This window comes from Belonocnema kinseyi, chromosome 6, assembly GCF_010883055.1.
Source record: "Belonocnema kinseyi isolate 2016_QV_RU_SX_M_011 chromosome 6, B_treatae_v1, whole genome shotgun sequence".
Lineage (NCBI taxonomy): Eukaryota > Metazoa > Arthropoda > Insecta > Hymenoptera > Cynipidae > Belonocnema > Belonocnema kinseyi.
The window spans coordinates 100,340,535-100,354,305 of record NC_046662.1 but is presented as its reverse complement, the minus strand read 5'-3'; the positions used below and the strand labels follow the sequence as shown (position 1 = coordinate 100,354,305).

Below are 13,771 nucleotides of genomic sequence, written 5' to 3'. Positions count from 1 at the left end.
TGCTTGCACAAAAATTTACAGTCAGTAAATCGGTAAGAATTGGATGAATGCGATTAATAAGAATGTTTACTGTAAATTTCAGGCACTATTACTCCCGTCTATATTATAGGCATGTAAAAATATCACTGCTAAATCCTCACACTACATTTCAATTAGGATGTAAATTTTGGTTCAAGAATTATATCAAAGCGTTCGACAATAGAATAACATACATGCACTTTACAAATAAAGCGTGTTATGCCGTTTTAGGTATTATAAAATTACGATGCACATGTAGTAATTTTACATTGCCAGGATTTGAGAATTGCATTATCGTAAACTATTAAATCTACATTCTACATTATTATTCGGACAGATACTACTAATAAATTGATTATAAAGTTACTCGAATTTCCAGCTACCTGAGACGGAAAACCTCACCTGGATTCATGATTCATGCGGTCATGCAACGAATCAAAACATCTTATCCTCTCCCCACTTAAGCATCCATATCGCTCTTGGCACAAGACATATATCAAGTGTACGTTTGTCATCAGGACAATCCCCACCCATGCAGCAGCGCTATGCTCGCAGGCAAGCACGATTTGACAGTTCTGCTTGCTAAGCAGTCTCATAGTGACACTTGGAAGGAACACTCGAAGGTGCACAAAATTACGTTTAAAATTTCTAGCCATTGACTTAAACCAAACAAAATTAATAACTTATACACAGTGCCACGCAAATGAACACTAATTTTCACAATTTTATCTTTCATATATTATTATTAATTCAAAAACATGAAAGAGTGCATTAAAGTTTCTACTAAAATGTGACAAGGTCTATGAGCCAATCAAAATTTTTCTTTAAAAAAAGGAAAAAGAATAAGTGAATTAATGTAGATCTTCATTTTCATTGAAAAGCTGATATTTGCCGGATCTGAAGAGGGATTAACATGAATGTGTCATCCGTGGTTTAGGATTCTGTGAAGTGGCAATTCTGAAGAATTGAAAATATAGAGTGCATTATGAATTATAACAATTGATAATTTATAAATAATTAATTAGTTTTCTAAAGTGAAGTGTTTTGTTAATGGTGGTAATTTTAAGCACTTAATGTGTCGATCCGTGGGGTCCTGTTGACTGAAAAACATGTGGATCTGAAATCGGTCCAGCATCGAGGAAAGCATCTCCTACAAAGAAAGACGGGCCTGAATAGGCAGAAATTAGGGTAAGAGTCCCTCCTCTGTCCAAATCTAAGGCCAATGCTGCGCACTGGGGGAGCAAAATACCCTATTTCTCTCTGACAGATTTTTCATGGGGATGTCAGATTATGAATAGAATATAAGGAAAATATTAAATATTTATAAAGTCCACTTACTTTTCAATTTGTCTAGCTTTAATTTATATTTCTTGAGGTATCGCACTTCTTGCAAACTTATGAAGACCCACCCAACACCCTAAGGCCTAAAGTGAGTTGTGTAATACTTTAATAACACCTTAACACAATTTTATAATGATATTTCTTTAATTCTAAAATTATTATTATTGATCATTTTTATTCATATTTTTCTTTAATTTGTCAAATATTTTAGATAATTAATATACTTTTTATTTGATAAGCCCCAGTAGGACTGATTTAAAACACAAATTCTTTAAAAGGATGAAAATTGTATCGGTCTTAAATGTATTAAAAGAAAATTAAAAAAAAAAAACTAATTAATCATTTTTGAGTGAATTTGATTAAAAAATAATCAATGATATGCATCGTATTTTAATATAGCATTGACACAAATCTTCCTTTTTACATTCATATTCATTAAGGTGTAATGGAGCATTTCAGTTCTCGCAGATTCCGGAAATGATAACAGTTTTTCAGCAGGTGTATATAAGTATGAATGCATGTGTGCATATACGTATGAATGTTTAGTTTCCTGAATGTCGTAGGCACGCTACTTTTGAACGATTTGAAAAATCAACCTTTAATACACTTTTTGAGGGTCCTTCAATGAGGGTCAATACCATAATACATTTCTCGGCGGTTTTTATGAGAATTATTGAGACGCTAATAAGTCAAAAATTTCGGTAAAATGTAGGAATTTACTTGAAAGTTAGTGCATTTTCCCTAAAAAACTGTAGAGAAAATTGCATAAAAGTTGGGGAATTCAGATAAAGTTTTTCCTAAAAAACTGCGGGCAATATTTACTTAAAGTTCGGAAATTTGCGTACAAGTTAGGGATTTTTTCGTGCCATATAGAAGGGGAAATTTGACAACATTACAAAGATTCACTTCAGAGTTACGGAATTTTTCTCGAAAAAATGTATGGACAATTTTTAAAAAATTCGAGAATTCCTCGAAAAGTTAGAGAATTTATTTTAAAAAATTAATTTGACGTTTATCACGTTTAAAATGGGCAAAGTGACGCCTGTGCTTATATATGAATAGAAAGCTATGTGCAATTTAAATGTTGAATAATAAACTACAAAGAATTCTAAACATTAGAATTCACCCAAACTTAAATTATTTGAAATTAAAATAAAAATTTTTTTATTTTATCAATTCGACCTGTAATTTTATCAGAATTGTTTCGAACTTAGGGTTTTTCTTTATCATCTAAAAAAGCCTAGTTCCTTTCCTTTAAATGTTACTAGGTTAAAAAAGTGAACATATTATTTATTTGTAAATGGCAACAGATCTAAAGGTAATTCATATAATTTCGAAGGATTAAAATTATTCTAAGGAATGTTCAAAGCTTTTAAACGTTTTACGGAAATTTGAAATATTTTAAAGATTTGATTTGAATTTTGCAGTGAAAAAGAAGTAAATAAAGGTAAGTTAAAAAAACTTGGGGGGGGGGGGGATTGTCGGTTTCGCCACGATGGATATCCGCACCTGGTATTTTTTCTGAATCAGCTAAATATCTTGTTTCCATATAATAACCATATTCCATTGTTTAACAAACGAAAACTTTATTAATTCCAATAAATATTGGAGAGATTAGGATATCCGTGGCGAACAAATTATTTAATGTGTATTCCCATAGGATTTTATGCGAAAATCGCGAATCTGACATTTTTAAATCGATGTCTCGAATAGTTTTCGAGATATCAATTTTTATGACAAAATTAATTACTTTAGTTTTTTATTTAACTTTTTTCATATGCATTCTAAAATGATTGTTTGCGAGAAAAATCAGATTTTTTTAAATCAATACGTCGAATCGTTTTCGAGATATCGATTTTTTCTGTTAAATTGAATAATCGAATAATGCAGATCTCACCCCTAATCCTTCTCCAATGCATCATGGGGAGCGAGAAGGAACCCCTGTGACTGGTCACATAAATAATGAAAGGTCGCCCCCTTCTTCTTTTCCCATGTCTTATAGGGGCGGGAAAGCACCCCTGCAATTGGTCACAGATTTTGTAAAAGTAAGAAAATCGATATCTCGAAAATTATTTCAGATATCCATTTAACACTTTCAGATTCGTATTTATTGCAAAAAAATCCTATAGGGTTCCACATTTAAACTTTGTCACCACCTCCTAATAGAATAATTTGTTGGTATCAAACGTTTACTATTCTTATTCAGCGTCCCATACCACAGGAGCAAGTTTCAATTTTCGTAAAAAAAAATCGATTTTTAATTTCTACCAATGGGCGATTTTTAAAACATGTGAAATTGTAACTTTAAAATTCTTGGACAAATAACTCTGAATTGGCTAACATTTTTAGATCAAATCTTTTTCCCCTACATTCAGAATCTCAATATTTCGGGAGCTTGTTCGGCAGCAAGTTTTAATTCGGAATGAAACTGAATAAACTTATATATTTCATTTAATTACTCAAAATGATTAAATACAAGTAGCCTGCAATAAATGGTAAATGAAAAAGAGAAAAAAGGAAGACATTCTTGGCTGGATATTAATTGTATGTTTAACATCAGAATTCGTAAATTATTATAGTGTGTCTCGTAAGAGTGAGATTTAAAATTCAATAATCTCGACTATCGAGGCTTACAAAAACAAACATGTCCATGTAAGTCGTAGCTATTTTCTTTGACTCGTGAGAACACGTGAGTGAATAAATTCTCCTTCGCACGTGTTGCATTACTAACCACTGCACCATCCTGATTCGGGCTTGCCACCTATGCACATTCAGTTCCCCAGGTGTGCTCGTTGTTTCATTGAACAACTGTTCGGAAAAGATTAGATTGCCTCATTCACTCGGTGCAAAGCGCCTATTGTGCGTGTTGGGCCGCAAGGAGTCATCGTTTCCGAAGGAAATACAAAAACAGATTACTTCGTTCGAATTTGAATCCTACTTTGTTATCGCTTTCATAACTTCTTAATTCATGAATTTATACATGTATGGTTCTGTAACTCATACTCGAAAAAAGAATAACGAAAGTTTGCTTTTTTATCCCAATTTAGACGACTTCTGTATATTTTACAATATTTAAAATAATGCGAATTGTGATAAACAGAGTATGTCAGATACCACATAAAAAGTTTGGCTTAGACAATAAAATACGATGATAATGAATGATAAAATTTTCGAACTTGTATAGTTTGACGAATAATGTCACCAATTGCCAATTATACATTTCGTGTCACAAAAGGAGACATTTTTTATATTCTCACCATTTTTAAATCTCCACGTTTTGAGACCTCTGAATTCGAAAACACTGGTGTTACTATCATGTATGGCTGTCGTTGTCATCGTTATATACTGGATAACTTTTGTAAAACTAATAATCGGAGTGCATTGCGCTTTAGCATACGTCGTTAGGAACCAAAAAGCAATGTCAAGTACAGTAACCAGACTTTCTTGACCTACGTTTCTGGTTTCAACCACAAAAAAGTACAAAATTCAATTTTGCGATCAAACTATACAAGTTATGAAATAAATTAAAACACAAAACATTTTCACCCTAAAAAAATATATAAATAAGATTTTAATCATTTTTTGAAAAGGCGCGGATACAATAAATTGAATAGACCAAAGTTCTTCTCCCTATAGAAAGATCAAAAAATTATTTTTTTAATTAGTTTTTTTCGGATGCGCAGATTCTGTTTTTATCGTAAAAAATAACTTTAAAAATATAAACTTTTGTTAAAACGACAAAAGATACCATAAAATGTTAATCGAAGAAAACTGCTCGCCTAAATTGTATATGTCTACAAATTCGCTTTGACTTGTTGTTTGATAGGACGCCTAAATTTTGTTTTAATCGTGAAAAATAACATTAAAATTAAACACCCTACATTTAAAAAAAACTCAAGATTGCAGAATAAAAGTTGTATTGTATTTTGTAATATTTGAATATGTAATCCTGGGCATAGATACACGAAAATAATGTCAAATACATTTAATACGCAATAGAGTTGAACATATTATAGAAAAGATCGCGTTTGAGACAAATTTCATTCGAGTACGAAGAACAAGACACGTCATGAGAATGTGTTCGTTGAAACCGAAGGAGCTCTAACATCATAGCAAATTCACAAACGCCAAATTACGTCGGGCAAGCTCGTGCGTGCTCTGAGAATCTTTTCCCAATCACTTGTATTATTTTTGTAATTATTAACGAAAAAGAAAGTGATGAACCATTTTAGGATTTACACATCGAGTTCTTTAATTCTTTTTCAAAGTTTGCAGATTATTTACGAAAATACATTATTATCTGATGAATTTTTTTCATATCCGAAACCTATTAGCTACTAGTTCGTGACTTTCTCAAGGAAAAATGTGCTTCGCGTACCTAACAAAAAACATATTTTCTTGTGACACGATTTGTACAATACACTTAAAAAACGATCACCATTAGCTGGACTAGAAGTAGCAATATTATATTATAATAATACATTCTTATCAAAATATATCAGTCTTGCGGTCTTTAATCTGTTACTCGCGTTCCCGCAATTAAGTATCAATATACCAGCGTAGGAGTATTCCTTTGTCTGATTAAAATGGGTCTGCGCGCGTTTGAATCGTTATACAGGATGTCGTGGTCGGTAAAACTATTTATGAGGATCTCACAACTTTCCAACATCCATCTTTATGTTTACGATGACAAAAAACGAGAAAAGTGCTCTTTTGACTTGACTCTTGATATGTAGAAAATGTATTCACTTCAAGGATTTGATCAATGAAACCCTTTTTGAAATCCCACATCTAGAAAAAAATTATGTTTGATCAAATTATTAAAGGCTTGTTCAGAAGTAATCACGCTATAATTCTTCAGATTTTCAAGCAAACCCCGTTCACGTCGATAACTTAAATACATCAATGTCAATTTAGGCATTTAAGATGTTTAAGTGAAAGAACTAATTTCTGGATTTATTAATAATTTTTTTAGAAATAACGAAGAAAATTTAAATCTATTTATAGACCTTCAGTAATAAAACTTGTATTTCAGAATCTCTTGAACGTAAATCTGCCGTCTTGATGACAAATGCAATTTGCATCTGTTTTTCACACCTTAAGACATTATTCCTCATTTATGTTAAATGTATTCTTTGAAGTGCATTTAAAAAATATGAAAATGAACATTAAATATTGATTTAGTTCTTAAAAAGAAATCGACCTTGAAATAAACAGTGCTTGAAATATGTTGAGGTTTTTTGTTTACCCCATGAGAGGGAATATTTTTATTTCATTTCAAACTGTGTGTTTTTTTATAAATTACCCTGTTTATAAAACAATTCTCTATTTTCTTAAAATGAAGGACTTTAATTTAAAAGAAGGCCGTGTCTAGATTCATCGAAATTCGGAAAGCGTAAAACAAATTTCATATTTTCGGTATGGAAATAAAAATAAAAAATTGGAACTGTCTTCCTTTATGGAATTTTTCGTAACGTTAGTCCTTATCGAAATATATATCGTATAGAAGAGTTTCAGTTTCAAAAACTAAATTTAAAACGACTTTAAAATAATTCAAATAAAAATTGTTCATCTTTGAAAAATATAGGTATTTCGAAATCTCAATAAGCTTAGACCCAGGGAACTTATTGCATTTTCATTCTTAAATCTTGAAAAATGGGTTAAAGTCATGATAATGATCTACATTCTGGCAATTGAAGTCGCGACCTGCATCTCAACATTCTGTGAATTAATGCAGGTCAATTGCGTTTTTGCACTCCTATAGCAGATATCATTATGCATACACGTCTTGTCCGAAAGAAGCATGCTCGGTTAGTCGACCGAGAGATCCATGGCTTCACATATCGCTTTACATTGTGCCAGCTAATGTAGAGTGTCAAAATTGTCTGACATCTATTAGCAGTTATCTTTATACATTAACTGCATAATGGCTTCGTAAATGGTAGCCAAACCTGAACACTTGACTCCATCCAGTATAGTATAGACTATAGCAGGCGTAGATAATAGTACTTTCACCATGAGTCAAGTTGACTCATTCATTACCATTCATACGATTAACTCGGAAATCATTTGATGACGTCAATATTGTCAGGAATTCCTTTACCTATGTGCTGTCGGTGTACTGCTCGTTGACCGAGAAAAATAATTGCTAACCGTGAAAGATTCTTGTGCCAGGGACGTGCAATGTATAAACATTTTTATACTTCTTCATTTCAATTCTTACTTGTATAATTGTTTTTAGTTTTGGAAGGAAATTTGAAAAACATCAACTTTACAAAGTCAGATTGTGTAATAAAATTGAACAAGAAGACTTAAAAAGAAGTATGCTTCCAAATATCTGTTTAAAACCATATGCTCAAGAAATTCAATGTGTGTATCATAATTGCATAAAAGGAGTTAATGTGAGAGAAGCATGATTTTAAACAACACTGTAATCCGCTCATCAATTTACTTTTTCACTCTAGCGTAATATATATTTTAAAAAAATATTAACCAGTTTTAACCATTAAAAGTGCTTAATGTGTGGAAAAATCATAGTAAATAATAAAGATTGTATGAGTTTACTTAGGATTAGGCTACGAAATAATTATTGTTTATTATTTTAAATAATTAATAGGTTAAAATGTTATTTTATGGAATATTATGAATATAATACATAGATTTATTATACCTATGTTACAATTAATATAAATTTGTTATAAATTTACTATTTGATTCAATTTAAAGCAAACGCTTTTTCAACATTTGTTAAATAGAAATCATTGTTAAGAATACAGTTTTTATAATAGGATTTTAATCACGTTCAATTATTATTGTTTATTATCTTAAACATGTAATAAAGTGCATTAAATCACTATTTCGGCTTTTCTGCAATTATGTTTTGTGATTTTCTGAAACTTTTATTTCAAAACTATTGTTTTTTGAAACACTCCTGTAATTTTATTATTCAAGTTTAAACTGCCAATCTGTCTGAAAACTAAATGAAATTTGCACTGGGACAAAATAGCAGAAAGCTTTTAACCAAACACTCAGCAAAGCTAAACAGCGCCAGGATAGCGCCAGGATAGCGTTCCATGAATACAAAGGCTAGATAAGACTGTTCTGGCTTTAAAATGATTCAATTCTGTTACGCAATTTTTCCACACTGGTCCTGGCAAAGGGTGGGGGCCTGAAAATGGGAAGGGGGAATTGGTTGATCCGGACATATAAATTTACAGGCACTACCTTTTTTAAATGTAGGTACTCTTTCTGTACAGCTGACAGTTCGAAGATGTATGCTTATTCAAGGTTCGGAATAATTCTTCTTACAAATTCTCTTAAATTTATCGTAATATTTTAGAAAGTGAATTACCGTCGAAATCTACTTTAATTCCCTAGCATTCGCTTGAATTCTTGTGAATTCAGTTTAATTGTCTGGAATTATCATGATTTCTCTTCAATTTTCTAGAACTCACTTGAATTCTCATGGATTCCATGGCTTATCCTGTACTCGCGTTAAGTTCCTCTGAATGATATTAAATTCGTTATATTTCTCTTAAATTTTGTCGAATTCGTTTGAATTCTATAAAATTTGATTGAATTAATTTATGTACTCTTCAATCTGCTTGAATTCGCTGAAATTCTCTTAAATGCATTTCAAGTAGTTTGGATTGACTAAAATCTAATTAAATTTAATTTTAAGAAATTGCAATAAATTCAATTGAATTTGAATACTATTATTCATTTTGAATAAGCTAAATTGTCGACTTGTTAACTCTAAGTAAAGAGATATGTTTTCACTGTAAAGCATCTTGCAAATTGTAAATGATTCAACTATACACTTTTTTCAAATTTTTTCTATGTTAAAAAGCGATGAAAATAACCTCTATTATAATAATAAAGAGTTCAAATTTTGCTCAGTTTGATTCATAATTTATATTGAAAAAAATGTGTACTCAAAAAAGCTCAAAAGCCTTACGTGTAGGCAAAAAATTGAGGTCGGAATCCATTGTCCTACATGAAAAAGTCGGACTAATTCCGGGTCTTAAAAATGGCATAATACTTTGCCAGTGGAAGCGTGCGTGTCAAATTGTTGATAAAGGCTTCCATAGTTGCGCACAATGGACCTAATTAAACTACGTCAACACATATTAATATATTCAATGATAATAATATATCAAACCAAAGTTTCTTTTATTTCAAAGAGACTGTTTTTTTGGGTGTAATTCTATTTATAATGCAGGATTTATTTAGGTCATATTTAGCACTTCTTTTTAAATTTATAGAGTGACTTGATGTAAGCCCACAGTCTGGCTACAGTGTACTTTTAAGATTATGCAGCGGCTTGCTGTTAGCTTACCGTCTAGCTAACAACTAGTTTCGAAACCATGCATTGGCTTGATGTTAGCCCATAATATTGCTACTGACTACTTTCAAGACTACATTGGGTCTAACTAGTAGTTCTATGAGTAGTTCGTTTTAAAGATTTTAAGCTATGCTAGTTTTTAGCGGAGCTGGTCTTCTTTTTGTTACACCTTGAAACAAGCCCACTTCTAGTTTCGAATCAAGACATTTTTTTTCTTTGTAGCGCCGCTTTTTGGCTGCGCTTTTACAGTTATGAAAAGTTTGGACTACTATCTGTCTAAAAATATAGGCATCGTGATTTTTCTACAGATTCTCATGAAAATCTCAGAAGAAAAAAATTCCATAAATATGAGACATAACACAGAAAAAAAAGTCTTGATTCGAAAACAAAAGTGGACTTGCTTCAAGGTGTAACATAAAGACGACCAGCTCCGCTAAAAACTAGCATACCTTGATATCTTTAAAACGAACTACTTACAGAACTACAAGTTAGACCCAATGTAGTTTTGAAAATAGTCGGAAGCGATATTATGGGCTAACATCAAGCCACTGCATGGTTTAGAAACTAGTTTTTAGCTAGGCGGTAGGCTAACAGCAAGCCGTTGCATAATCTTAAAAGTATCCTGTAGCCAGACTGTGGGCTTACATCAAGTCACTCTATAAATTTAAAAAGAAGTTCTAAATATGACCTGAATAAATCCTGCATAGCCTAAGTACGAGAGAAGGTCGTATTGCACGCGTAGCAGTAGCATCAGCAAAGTGCCCTCCTGAGAATGCGGTTGCCTGGATTATCGTAGTCTTTTGTATTTTTCCAAGAAGAAAATAATTTTTTAACATTCAAGTACAACTTTTCGCTCGTAGAAAATATATACAACGCTGTCAGAAGCCAAACATGTGTAATTTGCTTCAAAAACCATCTCTCTACGTCCCTTTGCTTCGGAGATGACACCTCCCTACGTTTTTGTTAACAACTTATTGACAAATGAATATTTTTGTCTCTAAATTTCACCACTGTGCAAAGAAAGGGCCAACGAAACCATATATTTTTCAAAATTTTAATAATTTATTTTCAGTGACTTAGAGCTATTCAAAGTTGAGTATTCGGAAATGATAATATGATTGTGGTACTTTTTCACCTTTCATTCGCCAGGGAATACTCGCTAATCATCTGAATATTTTGAAACTGTGTATCAGTATTGGCAACACCTTCACCTGCAATATGCATGTTGTCTTATATTAAAAAAAAAAATTTTGCTGAGATATTCGCAAAAATCTGTACAACAATCGAGGTGCCTAGATTTTTTAGACAGATAGTAGACTAAGTAATCATTCCGAATTTCGGGACGATGAAATACTTCGTAGTTTCAGGTTTACTTATGCGAAGTTTCCAACTTCAAATCCCCTCAGCGTGCATTCGGAATTTTATTTGCTATATGCAGAAAAATTAACAGCGACAACCATGAACTAATAATAAGTACCCAGGGGGAAAAGTCGGATGTAATACAGTTGTAATCCAGAATAAATACCAGTACTGGCTGTTAGTGCTGTACCAACTATCGGCATAATAGTGGTTTACGACTTGCTCAGTACTGACTGTCATTACTGGTAGAATACTGACACAAGAATTCCGCCAACGGTTAACGCCATACTGGTTTACAACTGGCCCAGTCCTGACCGTCACCACCGATGAAATACCGACACAGGTCTTCCGCCAACGGTTAGCGCCATACTGGTTTACAATTGGCCCAGTCCTGACCGTCACCACCGATGAAATGCCGGCACAGGTCTTCCGCCAACGATTGGCCTGATAGTGGTATACTACTGGCGCAGTACTCATACGTATTACTGGTCAAATACTGACACAAGAGTTCAACCAACGGTTGGCACCATGCTGGTCTACTACTGGCTGAGTAGTAATATGCATTACTGGGCGACATGAGAGTTCAGCCAGTGGTTGGCTTGATACTGGGTCTACTACTGGCGCAGTACAGATACGTATTACTGGTCAAATACTAACACAAAAGTTCAACCCACGGTTAGCATCATAATGGTGTACTACTGTATTGGCCTAGTACTGAAAATCAGTAAAGAATTTAAATATCATTAGGGGATTAAGCCTTCCAGCGCCCGTAACAACAGTTTATACTGGTCCAGTATTGTGAGTCAGTACAGAACTTAGTTATCATTGGGAGTTTCGCCAGTACCACGCCAGTACCAACGTTATTCACTGGCAAGGTACTACAAGTCAGTACAGGCAGCCGGTGGTTCGCCCAGTACTGGCAGAACGTTGCCTGCACGACCAGGATGGTACTATGCCAGTAGTACAAAAACAAACTAAAAAAAACACCTTCATGAAAAATTGTAAATGTTCAGAAAAAATTACATTGGATGTATGTCTTAATCGTTGTAGAATAGTCTTAAACACCTAACAAGCAAAACCTTACACGAAGGTTTAAAGAAAATTGCTATTAAAAAAAATTTTGCGCAACGTGGTAAAATTTCTAAGTTTTGTCGATACAAATTTTAAATGCTCATTAAATGTTATTATCAGAACTTTTAAAATGATCTAAAACGCGAAAAAATAAAATATTACACGAAGAAAAATTGCAGTCGATTTAAATTATTTATTTAACGATTATTTTGTTTATATTTCCGTGACCAGTTAGTTTATTTTATATCTATTTGATGTCGTATGATTATAAAAAGATTAACGAGAAAAAAGAATTGAACAATTGTTGTTTTAACTTTTCTGAACTGTAGCTTATAAGGATGGCTTTTTCATAGAGTTTCAACTTGTCGGTTTAGAACAGTGGTTATCACTCTCGACTGCTAGGCGATAGATAGATTTAGGTATATAGATGTAGGTTTGAAACCCCGTAGCGTTAGAAATTTCATTTGTAATTCAATGTTTAAGAATGTAACATATGCATTCATTCTAAACAGTGCCATTAACATGTATTGACAAAATACTCGCGGTCAATTATTATTAATTTTTTAAATTCCCTTTTTGTCATATCTTTAGATTATAGAAATAGTGTGTGTCAAAATTAAACAAATATTTTGAAAATTATATTTTTGTAATTTTAAATAATATTCGGACGATATGCAGTCGTATGATGATGAATGGATGGTCTTTAAAACAATTAAATAATTTTTTATTATTTTTAAAATTAACTCCGGCATTTTGGCACGCCAGTGGTTTGCCAGTACCGTCAAGCATTACAAACCAGGACTGGCTAGAACTAGCCCAGTAAATCCAGCCAGTACTGGAACTTCGGAAAGCCGTACAGGGCCAGTACTGGTCGGGTGGTGTATTTCGACCTGAGATACCTTCGTTATCACTTGGAGACTGACCAGTACCTGCCCAGTACTAATCTGCAGCAGTGAACTTTAGTGGTGGCCCAGTACTACAGGTCAGTACCTCGCCGAGTTTGCAGTATTGGTTGAGCCAGTACTAGACCATTATTAACAGAGGGTACCGCACCAGTACCAAATGTAAGTACTAGCCCAGTACTGGCTAAATACTGTACCGCGCCAGTACTGACTGTCAACTCCTAGTCGAGTTAGTTACAATCAGCATAGAAATACCATTACCGCGCCAGTACAAACCTTTGATACAAGCTAGTCCCATCTGCGATACCGCTCCAGTGCCAACTGTCATCACCCAGCCGAGTTACGTTTGGAAGTAGTACCAGTAACGCGCCAGTACAGTTATTGTACCACCGACAGTACCGTCCCAATACCGACTGTTAATTCCCAGTTAAGTTACCTTTGGTATTACTGTCCCGACCAAGCGGGGTAGTGCGACACACGATGCCTTGAATCTTGCCACTTATATTGCTTGTTCTAAATAAAAAAAACACGTTGAGACTCTGTAGGGTAAGTGGGACACGCGAGATCTTTGCATCTCATGACCTGCTCTTGCTATCTTTAAATGAAAAGCGGATATCTCGCTTTAATTCTCATCATACGAGGATAGTTCAATAAGTCCTTAGAATGACCAACATATGGCGCGCGAATCGCTCCAAATCATCTGTTTTCAGTCAGCACCACTCCCGACTAGATATAT

General features: G+C 33.3%; 1 protein-coding gene across 4 annotated transcripts in view; it reads left to right on the top strand.

Annotated features, from left to right (window-relative positions):
- Nucleotides 1-628: 628 nt before the first annotated feature.
- LOC117174672 (G-protein coupled receptor moody-like) overlaps nt 629-13,771 on the top strand; it is a 52,458-nt gene continuing 39,315 nt past the window's right edge. For all 4 annotated transcript variants that reach the window (XR_004467334.1, XM_033363967.1, XM_033363965.1 and 1 more), the window contains exon 1: nt 629-1,206. The gene's annotated coding sequence lies outside the window, so the exon portion shown is untranslated. The remainder of the gene's footprint in view (nt 1,207-13,771) is intronic.